Here is a 9,958-nt window from a genome sequence, read left to right as displayed (position 1 = left end):
AGAAGAATTTAAAAAATACATGGAAGCAAATGAAAATGAAAACACAACTGTTCAAAACCTTTGGGATGAGCAAAGGCAGTCCTAAGAGGGAAGCATATAGCAATAGAGGCCTTCCTCAAGAAGCAAGAAAAGTCTCAAATACACAACCTAACACCTAAAGGAGCTGGAAAAAGAACAGCAAATAAAGCCTAAATCCAGCAGGAGAAGAGATATAACGAAGATTAGAGCAGAAATCAATAATAGAGCAATTTAACAAACAGTAGAACAGATCAAAGAAACTAGGAGCTGGTTCTTCAAAAGAATTAACAAGATTGATAAAACCCTAGCCAGACTTAGCAAAAAGAAAAGAGAAAGGACCCAAATAAATAAAATCATGAATGACAGTGGAGAGATCACAACCAACACTGAAGAAATACAAGCAATTTTAAGAGAATAATATGAGCGATTATATGCCAATAAATTAGGCAATCTGGAAGAAATGGATAAATTCCTAGAAATATATAAACTATCAAAACTGAAACAGGAAGAAATAGAAAATCTGAACAGACTCATAACCAGCCAAGAAATAGAATCAGTAATCAAAAAATCTCCCAACAAACAAGAGTCCAGGGCCAGAGGGCTTCCCAGGGGAATTCTACCAAACATTTAAAGAAGAATTAATACCTATTCTTCTGAAACTGTTCCAAAAAATAAAAATGGAAGGAAAACCACCAAATTCATTCTATGAGGCCAGCACTACCTTGTTCCCAAAACCAGACAAAGACCCCACTGAAAAGGACAATTACAGACCAATATCCCTGATGAACATGGATGCAAAAAATTCTCAAGATACCAGCTAATCAGATCAAATAGCACATTAAAAAGATTATTCACCACTACCAAGTGGAATTTATTCCTGGGCTGCAGGGGTGGTTCAACATCCGCAAATCAATGTGATATACCACATTAATAAAAGAAAGGATAAGAACCATATGATCCCCTCAATAGATGCAGAAAAAGCTTTTAACAAAATACAGCATCCTTTCTTGATAAAATACCCTCCATCATGTAGGGATAAAGGGAACATACCTCAACATCACAAAGGCCATATATGAAAGACCCACAGCTAATATCATCCTCAAAAAAAGAGAGCTTTTCCCCTAAGGTCAGGAACACGACAGGGATATCTAGTCTCACAACTGTTGCTCAACATAGTACTGGAAGTCCTAGCCTCAGCAATCAGACAACAAAAAGAAATAAAAGGCATCCAAACTGGCAAAGAGGTTAAACTTTCACTCCTCTCAGACAACATGATACTCTATGTAGAAAACCCGAAAGACTCTACCAAAAAAATTGCTAGCACTGATATAGGAAGTCAGCAAAATTGCAGGATATAAAGTCAGTGCACAGAAGTCAGTTGCATTTCTATACACTAATAATGAGGCAGAAGAAAGAGAAATCAAGGAATCAATCCCATTTACAATTGCACAAAAAACCATAAGATACCTAGGAATAAACCTAACCAAAGAAGTAAAGGATCTGTACTCTGAAAACTATAGAACACTTATGAACGAAATTGAGGAAGACACAAAGAAATGGAAAAACATACCATGCTCATGGATTGCAAGAACAAATATTGCTAAAATGTCTATGCCACCCAAAGCAATCTACACATTCAATGTAATTCCTATCAAAATACCACCAGCAGGGGTGCCTGGGTGGCTCAGTTGGTTAAGCATCTGCCTTCAGCTCAGGTCATGATCTCAGGGTCCTGGGATTGAGCCCCGCATCGGGTGCCCTGTTCAGCAGGAAATCTGCTTCTCCCTCTCCCTCTGCCACTCCCACTACTTGCGCTCTCTCTCTCCCTCTCTTGCTCTGTCAAATAAATAAATAATATCTAAAAAAAAAAAAAATACCACCAGCATTTTTAACAGAGCTGGAACAAATAATCCTAAAATTTGTATGGAATCAGAAAAGACCCTGAATAGCCAAAAGAATGTTGAAAAAGAAAACCAAACCTAGAGGCATCACAATTCCAGACTTCAAGCTATATTATAAAGCTATAATCATCAAGAGAGTATTGTACTGGCATAAAAACAGACACATAGATCAATGGAACAAATAGAGAACCCAGAAACAGACCTTCAGCTCTATAGTCAACTCATCTTCGACAAAGCAGAAAAGAATGTCCAATGGAAAAAAGAGAGTCTCTTCAACAAATGGTGCTGGGAAAACTGGACAGCCACATGCAGAAGAAGGAAACCAGACCACTTTCTTACACCATACACAAAAATAAACTCCCAATGGATGAGAAACCTAGATATGAGACAGGAATTTATCAAAATCCTAGAGGAGAACACAGACAGCAACCTCTTTGACCTTGGCTGCAGCAACTTCTTTCAAGACACGTCTCCAAAGGCAAGGGAAGCAACGGCAAAAATGAACTATTGGGACTTCATTAAGATAAAAAGCTTTTGTACAGCAAAGGAAACAGTCAACAAAACTAAAAGGCAACCTACAGAATAGGAGGAGATATTCACAAATGACATATCAGATCAAGGGTTAGTATACAAAATCTATAAAGAACTTATCAAACTAACACCCAAAAAAAACAAATAATCCAGTCAAGAAATGGGCAGAAGACATGAACAGACATTTCTCCAAAGAAGACATACAAATGGCCAACAGACACATGACAAAATGCTCAACATCATTCAGCATCAGGGAAATACAAATCAAAACCACAATGAGGGGTGCCTGGGTGGCTCAGTCAGTTAAGCATCCGCCTTCAGCTCAGGTCATGATCCCAGGGTCCTGGGATTAAGCCTTGTGTCAGGATTCCTGCTCAGCAAGGAGTCTGCTTCTCCCTCTGCTCATTCTCACTCTCTCTCTCTCAAATAAATAAATGAAATCTTAAAAAAAAAAAAACAATGAGATACCACCTCACACCAGTCAGAATGACTAAAATTAACAACTCAGGAAACAACAGATGTTGGCGAGGATGCAGAGAAAGAGGAACTCTCTTACACTGTTGGTGGGAATGCAAACTGGTACAGCCTCTCTGGAAAACAGTATAGAGGCTCCTCAAAAAGTTAAAAATAGAGCTACCCTATCACCCAGCAATTGCACTACCAGGTATGTATCCAGAGGATACAAAAGTAATGATTCGAAGAGGCACATGCACCCCAATGTTTATAGCAGCAATGTCCACAATAGTCAAACTATGGAAAGAGCCCAGATGCCCATCAACAGACGAATGGACAAAGAAGATGTGGTGTGTATATGTGTATATATATATATATATATATATATATATATATATATATATATATATACAATGGAATATTACTCAGCCATCAAAAAGAATGAAACCTTGTCATTTGCAATGACATAGATAGAACTAGAGGCTATAATGCTATGCAAAATAAGTCAGAGAAAGACAAATACCATATGATTTCACTCATGTGTGGAATTTAAGAAACAAAACAGATGAACATAGAGAAAGGGAAGGAAAAACAAAATAAGATAAGAACAGAGAGGAAAGCAAACCATAAGAGACTCCTAACTATATAGGGAACAAACTGAGGGTTGCTGGAGGGGAAGGGGTAGAGGGATGGGGTAACTGGGTGATGGGCAGTAAGGAGGGCACTTGATGTAATGAGCACTGGGTGTTATATGCAACTGATGAATCACTTAATTCTATCCCTGAAACTAATAATACACTATATGTCAATTAAATTGAATCTAAATAAAATAATAATAATAATGAAAAAAAGAATCTTTCTACAGAGAAATCTGTAGGTTCAGCTGGCCTCATCAGTCATCCTACCAATAATTAAGGAGGAAATAATGACATTATTTAATATTCCTTATTTCCAGAGAATAAATATGAAAAAACACTTCTAACTCATTTGATAAAGCCAGGATAATTTGCTTCCACAACCTGACAATACATTATAAGAAAGAAAATTATAGGCTAAAATTCCTTATAAAGAGAAATTTTAGAAAATCAAATCAGCAAATACATAAAATTTATGATACACCTTAATCAAATAAAGTTTATTTCAGGAAGGTGAAGATGATTTAATGTGCTAAAATCAGTCTAAGAAATCCTTCATATTAACAAGAGGAAAATCATGAAAATCTTAATAGATGCAAAAATATCACTTGATAAAATTAAAAATCCATTTATGACTTAAAACAAAAAAAGCTATTCACAGAATGGGAATAGAAGGGAACTTCCTTTATCTTATAATGAGTATCCACATAAAAGCTACAGAGCAAACATTTAGAGGATCAGTCTAAGAGGTCAATATCTGAATATTAGCAGTTCTAGAAAAAGAGAACAAGAAATAAAAAGGAAGAAATTATCAAAGCAACAATAAAGGCGCTATCACAGTATATCAGCATATCACCAGTCAACAAAAAGAAGTTTTTCTATAAATTTCTAAGAGATTTCTCTTCTGTCCATTTATCGGAAGAAAAAATTTACCTTAAGGAAAAGATTATGTGAAATCTTCTAGCTCATATTTGCAGGGAATCTGGACCAAAAACTAGAATAATTTCATCTGCAAGATCTTGGACCCCTATAATTATTTCCCATTAATCCTTGATCTCCAAGGAAATGGAAGCAAACACTTCAGCTTTAAGATACTGGAGTGAGTTTTTGCAGTCTGGCTGCCTGCCTACGCCTTACATAAGAATTTCCATTAGGAAAAGAAAGGGGTCTTAAGTCGCTGACATAAATAAAACCATAAACACACATTATCTCAGGAGGAATTCCTTAAACATGAATGGCTATATTAGTAACATGCAGAAAAATATTTTACAAAACTCACAAAAATATAGAGAAATTACAACAAAAGCAATAAGATACGTTCACCCCCTACAGCCCATTTATTAAGAGATGGATGTATCTAGGGGCACACAGTTGGCTCCGTTGGTTAAGCATCCAACTCTTGACTTCAGCTTAGGTCTTGATCTCGGGTTGTGAATTCAAGCCCCACTTTGGGCTCCACACTGGACATGGAGCCCACATTAAAAGAAGGAGAAGAAGGGACAGAGGGACACAGAGAGAGAGATGGCCTGAACAGTATTTTCAGAAATAGACATTTTATGTAACTTTCTCTTGAAACATTTGGGTTTCTCTTGAAATGGTTGAAAGTCTAGCAATATTTGCCTGAATTTTCACAAGGCAACAACTGGCTGGTGTTGAGAAGCAACTACCTCTTTAAAACGAAGCATTCAGTTCCTGATTGGCTGTAGCAGCAAGCCCTCCCTGTGGTCTTCCATGAGGCCCACTTCAATCCTTTATATTACTTGGCTGGTACTCTGGGCATATAAGTTTGTGCACTGTGTCCTATAACTATGCCACTCAAAATGCAGTCCACAGACAAGCAGAATCAGTAATACCTAGAAGCAGGGAATAAATGCAGATTCTCAGGCCCTATTACGGACCCACTGAATCAGAATCTCTAAGGGTAGCTTCCAGGAATCTGTGTCTTAACATGGTCTCTTGGGGCGCCTGGGTGGCTCAGTCAATTACACTTCTGCCCTCGACTCAGGTCATGATCCCAGGGTCCTGGGATCGAGACCCACATCGGGCTCCCTGCTCAGCTGGGAGTCTGCTTGTCCCTCTCCCTCTGCCCTGCTCATGCTCTCTCTCTTTCTCTCTCTCAAATAAACAAAAATCTTAAAAAAAAATTGGTCCCACCTGAAACCGTATGTTAGCAATTGCTTTTAGAACTTACTATGGAAAAGCTTTGTTTCCCGTTAAGAATGGGTTTGTTTTTTCTTTTCACACAAAAATATATCTTACCTTCCCTTAGCTACCAGAAAGTTCAGAGATTAAGTCTATGGATCTTCCCTGGAGTGACTCTATGGTCCATCCCCCGGTGTTCTGTTCCCCCTGGCCACTACTCCTTGATTTTTGCCTCCTTCTTGTACAGCAACACTTTGGGGGGGTTTTATATTAATGGTTTATTGATGTTTGTTTCTTTTATTTTATGTAGTTCTTGAAAGAGCCTGAAATCCATTGTAGAACGATATGAAGGTATGAGTAGATACACAATGGTTCTGAAGTCTGAGTGTCTTGGTTTTTTTAAATCTTGGCTGTTCCATGTATTGGCTCTGTGACCACAGACAAGTCAGTTAACAGTTCTGAGCTTTCCTAATATTTTATTTATTTTTTTAAAGATTTTATTTATTTATTTGACAGAGAGAGAGACAGCAAGAGAGGGAACACAAGCAGGGGGGGTGGGAAAAGGGGAAGCAGGCTTCCCACCGAGCAGGGAGCCCGATGCGGGGCTCGATCCCAGGACCCTGAGATCACGACCTGAGCCGAAGGCAGTCGCTCAACCAACTGAGCCACCCAGGCGCCCCTTTCCTGATATTTTAAATGAGGGAAATATTTGTATGTCACAGGATAGCACTAGTGTTAGGGTTTAGTCAGATAATTCATGAAAAGCCAATTAGCATGCCATCAGCAAACAGCAAGAATCACCAGTTAGGGATAAATTCCGGCACATAGAACAGAAGATCTACTTCAGAGATTACCAAATAAGAATTTATTGTTTCCTCAAAAAATTTCACGTCGAGGTGGTCCAAGAGAGCAACTCTTCAGCATCATCAGCTGTCCCGAGTTACTCCTTTCTTTCTCTCTGCTCTGCCAGCCTCGGTGAATGGCCCTGATCCTATGGTCTCCTTGTTGCCTCAAGATGGAAACTCTAACTCTAACCTCATCTCAACCTTCCAATCAAAACGCAGCACTGGAAGTGACAAGAAGAAAGAGGGGGTAGCAATATTAGGAAAGGAAGACTTTTCCAGAAATCACCTGCAAACCTCTGCTTTCTTTTCCTTGGTCAGAACTGTGTCATTTAACTACTTCTAACTGCAAGAAGGTGAGTTTTTTAGCAGGGCACATTATGACTTTCTTAGTCAGGAAAAATGGAAGAAAAAATATTGTGTAGACAATAAGATTTATCTGCGATCTAAAGACTCAATATCTGGGCGCCTGGGTGGCTCAGTTGGTTAAGCGACTGCCTTCAGCTCAGGTCATGATCCTGGAGTCCCGGGATCGAGTCCCACATCAGGCTCCCTGCTCGGCGGGGTGTCTGCTTCTCCCTCTGACCCTCTTCCCTCTCGTGCTCTCTATCTCTCATTCTCTCTCTCAAATAAATAAATAAAATCTTAAAAAAAATTTAAAAAAATAAAGACTCAATATCTGCTGATTATTTTTATTTACAAAGACAACTAAAAGATCAATCATATATACCTAAAAAAAAGTGTGTGTGTGTGTGTGTGTGTGTGTGTGTGTGGGTGGGTGTGTGGGTGTACACATCTATGTGGTCTTGAAGCTTTCCAGTTGAAAGTTCCTATGCAACCTTACATTGTTCAAGATGCTTATAAAATCACCAATGTTAATAATAGCTACTGGCTATATCCAGGCACCAAAATATTTTATACATTACTACATTTTTTAAAAACATTTTTTATTAAGTAAACTCTATCCCCAATGTGGGGCTCGAACTCATAACTCTGAGATCAAGAGTCACATGCTCTGCCTGAGCCAGCCAGGTGCCCCCATATAATATTATATTTAATCTTCACAATACTCTTAATAGCTATTAATATTTATATCCATTATATTGATGTGGAAACCTAAATGTTTCAGCGATGATAACTAGCCCAAACTCACTTAGATAGTAAGTAAAATAGTTAGGATTTGGATTCAAATCTAATGTACTTTCAAAAACCTCTCTTCTAAGATTCCTCTTTCCAAAGATCATTTCTTTTCCTTCCAGAAAAGAATATATTACTATTTCTTAACAAAGCAATAGCCTGGCCGTTCTCACCCGCTTCATGGTTTTTTGTCCAAACATCTATCTCCTAGGCAGAATACATGTCTCATTAAAATATGGTCCATAGTTTCTCCTCACTGCCTGAACAAGGTTCCTGAGTGGGTAGTTTGTTTTGTTTTTTTTTATGTTTCTTTTTCCTACCAGGAAAAAAAAAAGAAAGAAAGAAGAGAAAAGTCTTTCAGGCATCGAAACATCCAGTCTCCCCTTAGCTCTTGCCCTTAGCCAAAGGCCACATTGCTCCTATTAGAGACACCCAAGCTCTGAGAGATGCATTTTAATAGTATTTTTGTAGAAATGTTGTAGATCTTTTTCAACACTCAGACCTAAGAATGTGAGAAAATGGCATGTGGGAAGACAAGAATCCCTGCCGTTTATTATTTGAGAAGACAAATGGCTTTTTCACAGAAGATGAAAGATTATGAGAAAACAGCATTCGTTGCTAAACACAATTCATTGTTTGGATGGTTAAAAAGGAATTGACGTGCCATTGGAAGAACCAAATCCAGGAGGACCAGAGAGGGAGATAGTGGGCTACAGGGCTGTCAACATGTGCTATGACTTGCTCCTTGCTGCCGTGAAAGCAACAACAAAGCCCTGAGCCATCCAGCTCCATCTTAGAGAACTGAGAAAGGTACACAGGCTGGACTCCAGATGGGAAGTAATGCTTAAAAAAAGGAAAAAAGAGCTCAAGTTTCAACCTAGTTTTCCTCCCTTATGGCCAGTTTTCCCGAAAGCATCCTTGCAAAAGATGGCTTATCCTTCTAGTCAGGAAATGAGGCATCCAGGTCCAATAATGTAGTGCTAATGGGAAGCTCATTAAAATAAAAGGATGATACTTTTTTGTCTCCCCTAAACTGGAGTTAGAATAACGGGTTGTTTCCCGACAGAGACTCGGCTAATCATCACGAATTACATTCCCAAAATAGAGGTCTTTTTGAATATTCAGACCTGATAACAAAAGACCAGACCAAGAATCTTCTTTGTTTATGTCTTCGCAAGTATTTCTCATTAGATTCCATGGAAGTTGGCAGTAGGTACTATAGATCAATGCACTCAACACCCACTTCAGGCTCTTTTTAGTATACGCCTTCATGTACTAGAAAGCTAATATCTACATAACCCAGATTCTCTTATAAAAATACCTTTTAGAGAATTGTAATGCATAACCAAACAAAGGGAGGCAGGGAGATCAGATCTGCCCACAAGAAGAAGCATTTGGATCTCCAGGGGCAACTGCAACTAAGGTTCTACTCTGGGGCCACTAACATCATAGATGTCAAGTGGCAAGTAATAGCAACAGAAAAATGTTCATTCAAACAATTCCAAAGTGGTTTAGAGCTTCTCTAAACCATGTTTGACTGTATAGTATACAAACTTAGCTCCCTGGCCCTCTTGGGAAATACGATATGCTACTTAATGCTCTAAAATTAATCACTTTCTGTTTAAACTACTTAGAGTAGATTCTGTTATCTGCAACTAATAATACTGGCCCATATAGAAATTTGCACCAGAAATACTTGCCATGAATGGACCCTTTAAGAAAATGGTCACTTAATGTTAGTTATTATTTAAGTCTGCTCAGGCTGCCATAACAAAATACCAAAGACAGGGTGTTTAAACAACAGAAATTTATTTTCTCACACTCTAGAAGCTGGGAAGTCCAAGATCAAGGTGCCAGATGATCTGGTTCCTTGGTAAGGGCCCTCTTCCTGCCTTGCAGATGGCTTCCTTCTCGCCGTGTCCTCACATGGCAAAGAGAAAGAGCTCTGGTCTCTCTTCCTCTTCTTATAAAAACACTAATCTCGTCATGGGGACTCCACCTTCATGACCTCATCTAAACCTAATTACATACCAAAGACACCCCCCTCCCCAAATATCATCCACACTAGGATTAGGGCTTCAACATATGAATGGGGGTGGGGGGTAACACAAACATTTAGTCCATAACAGTTATCTATTCTGTTTAGGTGTAAAGTCGGCTAACGCTGGTGAGCATTAGAGGTTGGGGCACTGTCTAATGGGTTTCCATGAAATTCAGTATCAACTTATCGCTATGGGCATCTTAAAGGAAAGGGGCTCCTAGCAGGCTTTGGCAGATGAAGATACTGCTATGAAAAGCT

Source organism: Zalophus californianus, chromosome 13, assembly GCF_009762305.2.
Source record: "Zalophus californianus isolate mZalCal1 chromosome 13, mZalCal1.pri.v2, whole genome shotgun sequence".
Taxonomy (NCBI): Eukaryota; Metazoa; Chordata; class Mammalia; order Carnivora; family Otariidae; genus Zalophus; species Zalophus californianus.
This window is presented reverse-complemented; position numbering follows the sequence as displayed.